General features: G+C 50.5%; 1 protein-coding gene across 2 annotated transcripts in view; it reads right to left on the bottom strand.

Moving 5' to 3' along the window:
- Positions 1 to 11146, bottom strand: part of HIVEP3 (HIVEP zinc finger 3) — a 297820-nt gene extending 286674 nt beyond the window's left edge. For both annotated transcript variants that reach the window (XM_054292448.1, XM_054292449.1), the window contains exon 1: positions 10655 to 11146. The gene's annotated coding sequence lies outside the window, so the exon portion shown is untranslated. The remainder of the gene's footprint in view (positions 1 to 10654) is intronic.
- Between the last annotated feature and the right edge of the window lie 2839 nt (positions 11147 to 13985).

Genomic DNA, 13985 nt, shown 5'->3' with positions numbered 1-13985 from the left:
ATCAACAGCCCGCAGACAAAGGGAGGTTGTGATTGCACATTCAACCTCCAGCTCTTATTCCCACTCTGGAATGCTTCACTTTGCAACTTTCTGGGATATTCGCATCCTCTCCCCCCCTCCTCCACCTTTGCTCCCCACTGCCGAGTTGGTTTTAGGGTTTTTCAGCCGGGAAAGTTGGTCCATAATGAAGATTTTGATGGGTTTTTAGGCTAAAATGCAGGTTTGAGCTGGGGGTGGGCTCCTGCAGACAGCTCAGGGCCCTGAGCAGCTTTTCCAGTGGCAAAATCTAAATGGACTGGGGGAAAAATTAATAAATATGGACAGAAATAGCAACAGGAGGAACAGGAACCTGGTATGGCAGGGAGCTGGGAAATCACCCTTGGAATTCTCAGTTTTGTTCAGAAAAGGCTGCTCAGGGATGGGTTCAGGCCTTAAATGCACCCAAATCCCAAAATAAAGGTGGGATAATGATGAACAGGGGCTAATTGCACCTTCTTTGTGTTCTTCCTGATCTTGATATTATCCTAAGATTTGGAAAATCTTCCCAAGGGATAAAATCCCACCAGGAGCAGCACTGGGAAGTGCTTGGCCCAGGAGCTGATGGGCCCAGGATGGCCCAGGCTCCCAAAATTCCTGCAGCTCAAAATTCCTGCATCCCAAAATTCCTGCAGCTCAAATTTCCTGAATCCCAAAATTCCTGTATTCCAAAACTCCTTCATCTCAAAATTCCTGCAGCCCAAAATTCCTGTATCTCAAAATTCACATGGCAAAAGGAATTTCAGCCCTGCCTCCCATTCCTGGAAGTTTTGTGAAGTTTTATCCCAATTTGCTGCATTCCTGCACCCTGGAGGGGCTGAATTCCAGCTGGATTCCATATTTTGGGAATTCAGGCACTTCCTGGCAGCTCCTCAGGTGAGTTTTCCAGGACTCCTTTGAGTTCTGGGGTTATTCCCATTATCCTAAAGGCCCGTTATTGATATCCTGCATCCTTGGGATGTTGGAATTGGGGCGTGGAATTACAAGAGGAGGGAAAGGAGCTGTTCCTGCAGCCTTCCATGGCACTGGACCCCACAGAACTGGCATTTGCAGCTCTAGGCTTGCACAAACCCCACAGAAACCCCACAGAAATGGCATTTCCTACTTTGGTCCCACACAAGTGTCATTTGCAGTCCCAGTACCACACAAATCCCTCACAAACCCCACAGAAACCCACCACAAGTGGCATTTCCTGTTCTAGTCCCACATAAATCCCCTACAAATGGCATTTGTTACTCTCATCCCACATAAACCCCACACAAACCCCACAGAAATAACATTTGCAACCCTGGGGTCACACAAACCCCACACAAATGGCATTTCTTGTTCTGATCCCACTCAAACTCCACACAAACCCCACAGAAATCCCACAGAACTTGTGTTTGCAGCTCTGATCCCACACAAACCCCACACAAACCCTATACAAGAGGCATCTGGGGCCTTGGTGCCACACAAACCCCACACAAATGGATTTTTTTGTTCTAGTCCCACATAAATCCCACACAAATGGCATTTGTTACTCTAGGTGCACACAAACCCCACATAAACCCCATACAAGTGGCATTTTGGGCCTTGGCGCCACACAAACCCCACAGAAATGGCATTTCTTATTCTGGTCCCACACAAACCCCACAGAATTGGCATTTGCAGCTCTGGTCTCACTCAAAACCCACACAAACCCACACAAACCCACTCAGACCCCACAGAAATGGCATTTGCAGCACTGGAGTCACACAAGCCCCATACAAATGGCATTTCTTGTTCTGGTCCCACACAAACCCCACACAAATCCCACTCAAACCCACACAAACGCCATACAAAGGGCATTTCTTGGTCTGCTCCCACACAAACCCCACACAAACCTACTCAAACCCCGCAGAACTGGCATTTGCAGCACTGGGATCACACAAACCCAACACAAACCCCATACAAATGGCATTTCTTGTTCTGATTCCACACAAATTCACACAAATCCCTCACAAATGGCATTTCTTGTTCTGGTTCCCACAAACCCCACACAAACCCACATAAACCCACTCAAACCCCACACAATCCCACTCAAACCCCACAAAACCCCCACAAAAATGGCATTTTCTGCCAGGGAGGATCAGCCCAGGGACATTTTTGCCTCACAGGCCAAACCCCAAGGTTCCTTCTCCTCCTGCCCCAAAGACAGAAACCCCGGGAGCATCTCTGCCCCAGGGAATTGTGTCCCTGGATTCCCTTCAGGGATGGGGGAACCAAAACAATTCCCCTTCTGCAATTTAGGAACAAAACTTCCAACAGGATTTTTGCCTCCAGCTCCTCCTGACCCCCCAAAGCCAAATTAAATCCCACTAATGATGGATCCAGCTTAATTAGGAGTGAAATAATTTCATTTTTGCCCCAGCTGAGAAGCACCTTTTGCTCCCACCATCAGCCTAAACAGGTTCTACACCCCCAAAATCCCAATTTGTTTGGCTAAAACAGCAATATCTTTATAATTACCTGATTTATTTGTTAAAATCTGCAGTTCTTGCTCTCCTGACCCCTCCATGCCCCTCCTCTAACCCATAAATATTTCCCTTCCTTCCCCTTCCAGCTTTTTGTCATTCCCTGCACAGAATTCCTCTCCAATTAATTAATCCAAGTTATAATCAATCAAATACCACCATGTGGTTTTGGGAACATTGCTGCTGCACAGAATTCCTTCCTTTCCCCAAATTCCCTGCAGCAAGGAGGTTTTTGGGTTTTTTAATTCAGGAAAAATCTGACCAAACTGCTTTGGAGCCCTTCAAAACAAAACAAGTTGTTTGTCTCGGCAATTTGCACTCTCCCATGAAATTTCCTCTGATGCCAGAAGTGCAGGAAACAAAAAAAATTCAAAATATGAGCCCAAGCTACCAAGTCTGGGGTGAAATGAATATCCCTGCAAATGCAGGGACTCTGAAAAGCAACACAAAGACAGGTAAAAGACAGAAAGATGAGGATAAATTTATTTTTATGGATAAAAACACAAAGGGGAGTTGGCTGGGGAGGACTGGAAATGCTGGAATGTTTGGGGGATGGATGGGGGTTACAGGAATGGGGATGGTACAGCTGTGCCCTTCCCAAGAACCTGCTCTTCTGCACATAAAATCCCACCTAAAATCCAATTTTGGCTATTTCAAACCTCCTGGACCTTCTGTTTGGGTTGGACTCGATGGTCTTGAAGGTCTCTTCCAACCTGGTCATTCTGTAAGTTCTGTGGGTTTTCCAATCCATCCACCAGGAACAAATCCATGCAGGAGCACCCAAGGGGTTATAAAATCTGCTGCAGCTCTCAAGGCAGCCAAAAAAGCAGCAGAAAAGTTGTGTTTGGATCTGAGGTGCTTTCCAAGGCCCCTGAGCTCATCCCTGACATCACCAGGAGCTTTCCTCATCCCTCCCTTACTCAGTGCTCAGTTCTGGGCTCGCTGATCCCATCCCTGCTTACATCAGGATTTGCTCACTGCTGGTTTGGGGTTCCTGCAGCCTCCAAATCCTCAAATCCCATCCCTGAGGCAGCAGCAGCCCTGGAGCCTCCCCCAGGGAGGCAGGAGATGATCCAGCCATCTATGGGCAGCTCCCCCCCTGGATTTTATTGTCCCAGCTCCTTCCCAAGGTCCCACAGGGAGAGAAGATTGTGCAGCACTGAAACCTGTGCTCCTCCAGGGGTGGAAAATGCGCTGGAAGGGCTGGAATCCCATAAGATCCTTCTGTAGGATCCTCCTGTGGGATCGTCCTGTGGCAGTAGATGATCCAGTCATCCATGGGCATCTCCTCCACCAAATTTTATTGTCCCACTTCCTTCCCAAGGTCCCACAGAGAAGCCAGGAAGGGACAGGTTCTGCAGTACTGAAATCTGGGTTGCTCCAGGGGTGGAAAATCCACTGGAAGGGCTGGAGCCCCATGAGACCTTCCTGTGGGATCCTCCTGTGGGATCTTCCCGTGGCAGGAGATGGTCCAGCCATGCACTGGCATCTCCACCACCAGATTTTATTGTCCCAGCTCCTTCAAAGTCCGTCAGGAGCAGCCAGGGAGAGATAGATTGTGCAGCAGTGAAATCTGGGCTGCTCCAGGGGTAGAAAATCTACAGGAAAGGCTGGAAAGTCCCATGGGATTCTCCTGTGGGATCCTCCTGTGGCAGGAGATGATCCAGCCATCCATGGGCAGCTCCTCCCCTGGATTTTATTGTCCCAACTCCTTCCCAAGGTCCCACAGGGAGAGAAGATTCTGCAGCACTGAAATCTGGGCTGCTCCAGGGGTGAAAAATCCACTGGAAGGGCTGGAAAGTCCCATGGGATCCTCCTGTGGGATCCTCCTATGCCAGAAGATGATTCATGGGCATATCCTCCCTTGGATTTTACTGTCCCAGTTCCTTCCTGAGCTGCTATCTCTGAGAAACAGATTTTGCAGCACTGAAATCTGGGCTGCTCCAGGAGTAGAAGACCCACAGGAAGGGCTGGAATCCCATGGGATCCTCCTGTGGGATCCTCCTGTGGCAGGAGATGATCCAGCCATCCATGGGCATCTCCTCCACCAGATTTTATTGTCCCAACTCCTTCAAAGTCCCTCGGGAGCAGCCAGGGAGGGACAGATTGTGCAGCCCAGAAATCTGGGCTGCTCCAGGACTGGGAATTCCACTGGAATCCCACGGGACCCTCCTGTGGGATCCTCCTGTCCCAGCTGCAGGGAGTGGGGTCAGGGCCTCGTGGGACACAGAGCACGTCCAGGCTGGGAGCAGCTCCTGGGGACCATCCCAGCAGCAATTCCCAGGGCTCCCTTGGGATTCCAGCAGCCCAAACTGCCCCAGCCTGGTTAAATGATCCCATTATCCCATTCCAGGTGTAACATCCCCCCTGAAACAGCCCCAGTCCCCCTGAGCACCCACAGCCTTGTGGCTTCTCAAACCTCCTTTGGCTCCACAGCAAAATCTGCTTCCCCTACATCATTTTCCAGAGCCTGCCCAGCAAATAATGATCTAAAATCAAAAAAACAACCCCAAAACATCAGCCAGGGCTGCTGTCTGCAGTTGGGGCTTAGAGTCAGAACTTATTATTTGTATTTTCAATCTGCCAGGGACTCCCACTGAGAGCTCGGCCAGGAGGCTCCCCCTCCTCCCTCCTCCCCATTTCCCACACAGGAGGGAAAGTAAAGATGCAGAAAGGTTAAAAGGGAACAAAAAAGGCCACACTGGTCCCCGCCATCACAGCAGCAAGAGCAAATCCCTGACTTAAGGAGCTGCAACATTTCCATTCTTGGCATGAAAAAGTTTCAGAGCTTTTTAAAGAACTAAAGAGAGAGATGTGGTGTGTGGATCCTGGGAGTCCTGCTGCAGGAAGGGCAGGAATGTGGTGAAAATGAGTAAATATGGGTCAGGAATAGGGGTAAAAATGGGTAGATATGGGTCAGGAATACGGGTAAAAATAGGTAAATATGGGTCAGGAATATGGGTAAATATGGGTCAGGAATATGGGTAAATATGTGTAAATATGGGTCAGGAATATGGGTAAATATGGGCCAGGAGTATGGGTAAAAATGGGTAAATATGGGTCAGAAATAGGGGTAAAAAAGGGTGAATATGGATCAAGAGTATGAGTAAATATGGGTCAGGAATATGGGTAAAATGGGTCAGAAATATGGGTAAATATGGGTCAGAAATATGGGTAAAATGGGTAAATATGGATCAAGAGTATGGGTAAAAATGGGTTCAAAATATGGGTCAAGAATATGGAGAAATATGAGTCAAGAATAGGGGGAAATATGGGTCAAGAATAGGGGGAAATAAGGGTCCAAAACATGGCTAAATATGGGTAGCAAGCACCAGCCCTTTAAGTTATTTTGGAAAATCCTCTTCGGGTATCACCACACACCTTTAAACAGGGAAATAAATCAGGGAACTGGGCCCACCATTCCCATGCTATCCCATGTTATTCCCATTTTAGCTCACATTATTCCCGAGCTATCCCAGAATATTTGTGTGCTGCCCCATGTTATTTTCATGCTGTCCCACAGTATTCCCATCCTCTCCCACATTATTCCCGTGCTATCCCACATTATTCCCATCCTATTCCACATTATTCCCATGTTATCCCATGTTATTCCCATCCTCTCCCACATTATTCTTGTGCTATGCCACATTATTCCCATGCTATCCCACATTATTCCCAGGGTATCCCACATTATTCCCATTTTATCCCATATTATTCTTGTGCTGCCCCACATTATTTCCATGTTATCCCACATTATTCCCGTGCTATTCCATTCTATTCCCATGCTATCCCATGTTATTTCCATTTTATCCCATATTATTCTTGTGCCATCCCACATTATTCCCGTGCCATCCCATATTATTCCCATGTTATCCCATATTATTCCCATCCTATCCCACATTATTCCTGCGCTGTCCAACATTATTCCCATTTTATACCTCATTATTCCTGTGCTGCCCCACATTATTCCCATCCTATCCCACATTATTCCCATGTTATCCCATATTATTCCCATGCTATCCCAAGTTATCCATCTGCATGATCTGAGCCAGCAGCAGAGATTGAGCAGACATTGAGAAAAGAGATGTTTTTAGCCCCAGAGTGGTGCAGATTGGTTTGTGCTCCCAGCAGCACGGGCAGACAGATCCCCCGCTGCCGGCCCTATGAGAAATGTGGGGTTTAGGGGAGATCCTGTTCTCCTGCTCATCCCTCACCAGCTCCACATCCTGAGTGCAGAGAAAATCCTGGGAATTTTATCCAGGTGGAAATGCAGGATTAGAGGGCACCTAAGGAGGAGGAGGAGGAGGGGGAGGAAGAAGAGAGGCTGCTCAGCACTCTGACCCTGGCTTCTCCAGGGCTCCATAAACCCTTTGGCCCATCAGCTGCTCTCTGAATTCCCAGGAAATCTCCCCATTCCCATGGAACTGCCATTCCCAGGAACAGCCAAGATGCTGGAGAGACCTTTGGAGGCCTGGCTTGGCGTGCTGGGCGTGTTTACAGGAGTTTTACGACTCTTTCAAGGAAAATAATGACCAGAATCCCTTCCAGGGCCAGATGAGCTGGGCTGCAGTGCCTGGGACAAAACCAGTTTTATTTCTCTTTCTCAGTGGGGGTGGAATTATAAAAGTCACGGGGATGCAGGGCCACAAATTCCCACTGGTCCTCAGGGGTCACAGAGGCTTCAGAGCAGCTCCTGGCAGGGCTCAGGTGCCACCAACTGTGAGAAGCACCTTGGGACAAAACCAGCTTCATTTCCCTTTCTCAGGAGGGGTGAAATCATAAAAATCATAAAGATGCAGGGCCACAAATTCCCACTTGTCCTCAGGTGTCACAGAGGCTTCAGATCACCTCCTGGCAGGGCTCAAGTGCCACCACCTCTGCTGAGAGCTCTGTGACAAGAACAGCTTCATTCCCTTTCTTAGGAGGGGTGAAATCATAAAAATCATAAAGATGCAGGGCCACCAAGCCACACTCGGGTGTCACAGAAGCCTCAGAGATGCTCCTGGCAGGGCTCAGGTGCCACCAGCTGTGCTGAGAGCTCTGGGACAAACCCCACTGTGTCCTGCCCAATGGCTAGACCAGGTTTGGGTTGTGCATGAAGATGTTCATGGCCCCAGAGGCAGCACAGAAACTAAAACTCAACATAGGAGATGCTTTAATAGGGAAAACACCAACTTCCATAGGGGAGATGCCACCTTCCATGGGGGAAACATCACCTTCCATAGGGAAAACACCGATGCCCATAGGGGAAATAACAATGTTCATAGGGGAAACGCCAATGTCCATAGGGGACATACCAAATTCTATAGGGGAAACATCTCCATAGGGAAATACCAACTCCCATAGAGAAAACACCAACTTCCACGAGCGAAATGCCAACTTACATAGGGGAAATACAAACTTCTGTAGGGAAAACACCACCTTCCGTAGGGGAAATACCAAATTCCATAGGGGAAATACCAAGGTTCATAGGGGAAATACCAATGTCCATAGGGTAAATGCCACCTTCCATAAGGAAATCATCTCCATAGGGAGAACACCAACGTCCATAGGGGAAATACCAAATTCCATAGGGGAAATACCAAGGTCCATAGGGGAAATGCCACCTTCCATAAGGAAATCATCTCCATAGGGAGAACACCAACGTCCATGGGGGAAATACAAACTTCCATAGGTGAAATGCCACCTTCCATAAGGAAGACATCTCCATAGGGAAAACACCCCCTTCCATAGGGGAAATACCAATGTCCATAGGGGAAATACCAATGTCCATAGAGAAAGCACCAACTTCCATAGGGAAATGCCAGCTAACATAGGGGAAAAACCTTCCATAGGTGAAATACCAACATCCATAGGTGAAACGCCACCTTCCATAGGGGAAATACAAAATTCCATAAGGGAAACACCAAATTCCATAGGAGAAATACCAATGTCCATAGGGGAAATGCCACCTTCCATAGGGAAATACCAACTCCCAGAGAGAAAACACCAACTTCCATAGGGGAAATGCCAAGTTACATAGGGGAAATACCAAATTCCATGGGGGAAACACCAACATCCATAGGGGAAATACAAGCTTCTGTAGGGAAAACATCTCCATAGGGAAAACACCATCTTCCATAGGGAAAACACCAATGTCCATAGGGAAAATACCAAATTCCATGGGGGAAACACCAACATCCATAAGGGAAATACAAAATTCCATAGGTGAAATGCCATCTTCCACAAATAAAACATCTCCATAGGGAAAACACCACTTTCCACAGGAAGAACACCTTCCATCCTCCCCCATCAGGCACCACTCACTTGGGCTTTCTTCCCATCCCAAATGTTTCCCTGAGCACAGCCAGTGCTGGGCGTGGGGAGGAGCAGCCCACAGCACTGCCGGGACAGATCCGAGTGCTTCGACTGAGCCACAGGGGGAAGGAATAAAGCCAGACCCCCCCATGCTCTGGTACGGCTTTGCAACCACCAAAAGAAATTTTTTTAAAAAGAAACATTGGGCAAACTCCGTTACTGGCACGGCAAGAAGTGAATCCTGCAGGAGCAGCAGCTGCCTCGGCACATGGAACACGAGGTTTTGGGTAAAATCCATGTTCTCACATCCCAGAGCCCGAGGCTGGGGCTTTCCAGCAGCCATCAGCACCTGGATTTGTCTCCCAGAGCAGCAGGGCAGGGGACATGAGGTGCTGCTGGCCCTCACCCAGCCCAAACCAGGAGCACAGGAATATTCCCATCCTGCTGCCTCCAGAGCACATTTTAATCCTATTTTCCTGCACACACACCCCATATCAAATTCTTAATTAAAAATCATCTGCTTTTGGAATGGGGGAGGGATGGACAGACCAGGCTGCACATTGAGTTTTGGGTACTTTTCCTCTGTCAGGTCAGACATTCCCAAGTTCTCTCTGGAGGAAGCTTCAAGGGGCTGTTTATATAAAATAAATATTTTGTTTCACGTGCTGCCCACCCTCAGCTCGCACAACTCATCGGGGGAAACTTTTCTTGCAGATCCCTTCCTGAATGCTCAGGCAAAACCCCTGCAAATATCCTGCGTGCACAGCCAGAACAGAAACATGGAACGCTTAAACACGCCGAAATATAAACACAAACTTCCAGACAAAGGGCTAATCCCTGCCCTCGGAGGCTCCCACAGCCAGAGGAGCTGGATCATCCCAAGGAGGGCTGGATTTGGCCCTTGGAGAGGCCACTGCAGTCCCTGCTGCAAGCCTGGGCTTGGGAACACGGCACAAAACCCGGCCAGAGCCGCGGGCAGGTACCGCAAGGGGCTGCGGATGCCTCCACCTGCCTCCGACAGCGGCAAAAACTCGGGCTCCCCAAAGGACAAACCTCGCAGGCTGATCCCCGAATGCCACGGCCAAATAAAACCAAGCAGGAGTAGGAAAAAAACCCCAACAGCAGCGCTTTGTGCAGGGATCACACACCAGCAGGGACCTCGCTGCTGAAACCAGCCTCGGAATGTCATTACATTTGTTTAATTTGGGTATTTCTCTCCGCGCCGGAGCATCGCGGAGCAGCCGCAGGGATGGCAGCGGCGCAGGCCCGGCGGGGCCCCGGCAGGACGCGGCTGTCCCCGGAGCAACACGTCCCCAGCCCGTGTGCCCGTGTCCCTCCGCACGCCCCTGCCCGGCTGGCACGTCCCTGTCACACCCCGCGATCGCCTCCCACCGCCCCCAGCGCTGCCTCCCACCAGCCAGCGCCAATTCATCGCCTCCTCCTCCTCCTCCACCTCCTCCTCCTCCCCGCACGGTGGGAGAAAATGAAGTTGCTGTCAAGCGACGATAAATTCATGCGACAGCCAGGGCTAATTAAGCGGCAAAGTAGCTGCGAGCGTGGCGGGGCCGCGGCTCCGGGCTGGGCTCGCTGACAGCGCCGGGCTCGGGGCGCTCGCCCAGCGCCGAGGTGGCCGCGGCCACCCCCGCTGGGGACGCGGGGACGCCGAGCTGGCACCTTTGGGAAGGAAAAAATGGAATCTGGCCGGCCGGCTGGGCACCCGCAACCAGCCAGGGAGGGAGGGAAGGAAGGAAGGAAGGGCGAGAAAAAATCCCAAAGATCCACGCAGAGAACAACAGCAAAAAAATAGCGACAAAAGCTCCCGTGCCTACCTTTGCCGGGGGCCAGCGGGCAGATCCCGGAGCGCTTGGGGTCGGTGGCTGTTTCCTTCTTTATGAAATGTTCGGCTCAGCCGGTGCTATTTGCATTCTTTCATTAGCACCTGTTTCAAGTAAGGAAGGAGAAAGCTCATTGCGAGATCAGCTTCCTCTCCGAATAAATTATTTTAAAAAATTAAAAAAAAAAATAGACAGATGCACGCTGCCAAATAATAATAACGCTAATAAAAATCAAAAAAATACCACATGGATATTAAAGCCCAAAGTAGGCAGTTTAATAATGGGAGGTCTTGCAGGTTGTGAGCATGCTCCAGCCGGAACAAATCCTTCCTCTGTTATTCCTCTGAATAAAAATAAACCACGATCAAGAAACCCAAACGGAAGCTTCCTCCTAGAATCCCTGCTGCTGAAAAATATGTAATAAATTCAGCCCGAAGACGCAGACTCTAATCAGCAGCTGTTTTCTGGATCCAAAGCCAGCCAAAGCCTCTCTTGTCTTTTCCCACTATGAGTCGAGGCCTTTTTGAAAAGGGTTTTAACCTTTTAAAGACACAGCGCACCAATTATCACTTCTGGAGGACTGTCACTCACGGCGCAGGGAAATTAATAAAGCGACAGCGGTGGCACAGTCGGAGCACGGGGAGGTGTGGTTTGCCCTCCCAGGGTTGCCTCGGGAATATTATTGTATGATTATTATTTTTAATCGGACCCCCTCCCCTTCGGGGAAATAATAATAATAATAAAGTGCGAACTCGCCAGCCGGCTCCGGGATAAATGCAAAGTCATTATAAAAAGGAGCAGCTGCTGGATGCCATTCCCAGAGTTCTGCCGTGGCTTCTTAGTGGGGTTAAATTTGTTGCGAGTGAATTTTTCGGGATTAACAGCTTCCAGCCCGGCCCGAGCTGGGAGAGGGTTAACGCCAGGCACAGAGCGGCTCTGTCAAGTGCTTCCCATCAAACTGAGGACCAGGCTGCGAAGTTTGAACCGAGCAGCTCTGGCACAGCAGCACCGCGTCCTTCCAGGGCTGGCATATTCCGGGTTTTTACCAAACCCGACCGAACCCCCCCCCAAAAAAAGTTCATCCCTCCGCTAAGCAGCGCCGGTGACCCCGTGTGCGGCACAGCTCTGCGGGGACAGCGCCGAGCCATCGGCTCTGGGGGGGCACAGCGCACATCCCCCCAAAGCTGCGCGTCCCCAGGCCCCAGGGCAGCGTCCCCCGGCCGTGGTGCCACCGTGCCCGGCCCACCTGGGTGGCGGTGGCATCCTCCTGCTCAGCGCTCGGGGCCATCCCCGGGGTGCTGCGGCTCCTCCGGCCGCGCTCGCCTCCGGCCGGGCTGTGCGCAGCCCCCGGCATGCGAGCCGCCGGCTCTCCCGCCCTCTCCCCCTCCTCCTCCTCCTGCTGAAAATCATCATATTTCATGTGTGGCTGCTCCAGCCCCGCCAATTGGCTGGGCACGGGCGGGCGGAAATGTCAGCGGCAGCGCAGCATCGCTGCCCGCCCCGAGCCCCCCGGGAGCGCCCGCGGCTGCGAGCCCTGCCGGGGCTACGGGGAGAGGGGATTTGGGTTCTGTGCCCCTCCGGCTGGGCTGCGAGGGATGGAGCTGGCAGCAGCTTGACCTTGAGCAGCGCGGGTTCGTTTTCCTGCATCCGGGGGGATCCCGCGCATCTGGAGCCGCTGCCCGGGCACTGAGCGGTGCCGGGGCTCCTCGGAGGGTGAGCCCCGAGAAACGGAGCATTCCTGGCTTTTCCACCCATTTTCAAGGCATGTGTTTGCAGCTTGCTCCTTACTTCCAGAGCTTTCTAACAAGATCTGTGTCAGTATTTTCTTTGTATTTTCAATAGATTGGGTTTGGAAATAGGGGCTTGCCTGAAGCTCCCCTGGAAGTGTCCAAGGCCAGGCTGGACGGGGATTGGAGCATCCTGGGACAGTGGAAGGTGTCCCTGCCCAAGGGATGGAACAGGATGGGGCTTGAAGGTCCCTCCCAACCCAAACCAGTGTGGGATTCTGTGATTCCAGCTCAAGTGGGAAGACAGCCCAAAACTTCTCATCTGATCATTTTCCTTCTCCAAGCACGTGAGGAAAAAGAAAATAAATCCAAAAATCCTTTGGAAATGAAGCAATGGAATGGCAGAATGGAATATTCCTGAGGAAAACCTGCAGGTATCTACCTGCCCTGCAAACACCTGAAAATGGAAGGGGAACACATCCAGGGACAATGGAAAATGTTCTCCTGAGGAACAATGGAGCCACCTCTGCCTGCTGGGCTCTCCAGGAGTGCAAGGAACAGGGGGAGCACGACAGCCAAAAGCCAACTTTTATCTCCTGGCTGCTTACACAAGGATAAAAAAATATTGCCTTGTCACAGAAACGAAAGAGGATTTGAGCGCGGCATTTGTGGCACAAATCAGCTTAGGGAACATGAAGTTCTCTGCAGATTGGGGGAAAACTCAGTGGGAAATGGGCAACAGATTGGATGGAGGGCTGGAAGCTCCAAAGCTTCCTTGGGTGGCCATGGGAGAGCCCAAAGCTCCTCAGCAGGTGGATCCTCCTGCAAGGGGAGCCTGGAGGCCACCACTGCTGCCATCCCCACTGTCCCCCAGGTCCAGGCAGTGCTGTGGCACAGCCGAGCCCATCACCACTGTGTGTCACTGTAGGCATTGAAACCGGAGTGGAGAAATGAGAGAATCGGGCTGCTGAGCAAAAACAACCCCAATGAGCAAAAATTCACCCCAATGAGCAAAAAACAACCCCACTGGACAAAACACACCCCAAATAAGCAAAAAACAATCCTGCTGACCAAAAAACAACCCCATTGAGCAAAAAACAATCTCACTGAGCAAGAAATAAACCCATTGAGCAAAAAAGAACCTCACCAAGCAAAAAACAGCCCACTGACCAAAAAACAACCCCAATGAGTGGAAAAAACCCCACTGAGCAAAAAACAATCCTACTGAGCGAAAACCAATCGCACTGACCAAAAACCAATCTCACTGAGTAAAATCAACCCCACTGAGCAAAAAACAACCTCACTGACATAAAACAACCTCACTGACCAAGAAATAACCTCACTGAGCAAAAAGCAACCCAAATGAGCAAAAAATTTTTAGAAAACCTCACTGAGTAAAAAAACCCCACTGAGCAAACCAAACCCCCCTCACAGCTTTTCACGCTGCCCTTCTTCTCCCAGACTCCAAGAGGAATTCCAAAACCAGGCATTCCATCATCTACCCCAGCCAGGGCTCCACTGATTGTCCAAGGGTGTGCAAGGTACCAGGCACCACCCAGGAGAACCTAGGGGGACAGGTGGAGATACTGAGGTGGCTC

Source organism: Melozone crissalis, unplaced genomic scaffold, assembly GCF_028551555.1.
Source record: "Melozone crissalis strain CALT ecotype California unplaced genomic scaffold, PUWL_Pcris_2 ptg000111l_1, whole genome shotgun sequence".
In the NCBI taxonomy this organism is placed as follows: Eukaryota; Metazoa; Chordata; class Aves; order Passeriformes; family Passerellidae; genus Melozone; species Melozone crissalis.
Note: the sequence above shows the minus strand (reverse complement) of the source record. Positions and strands in the feature narration are given on the sequence as shown.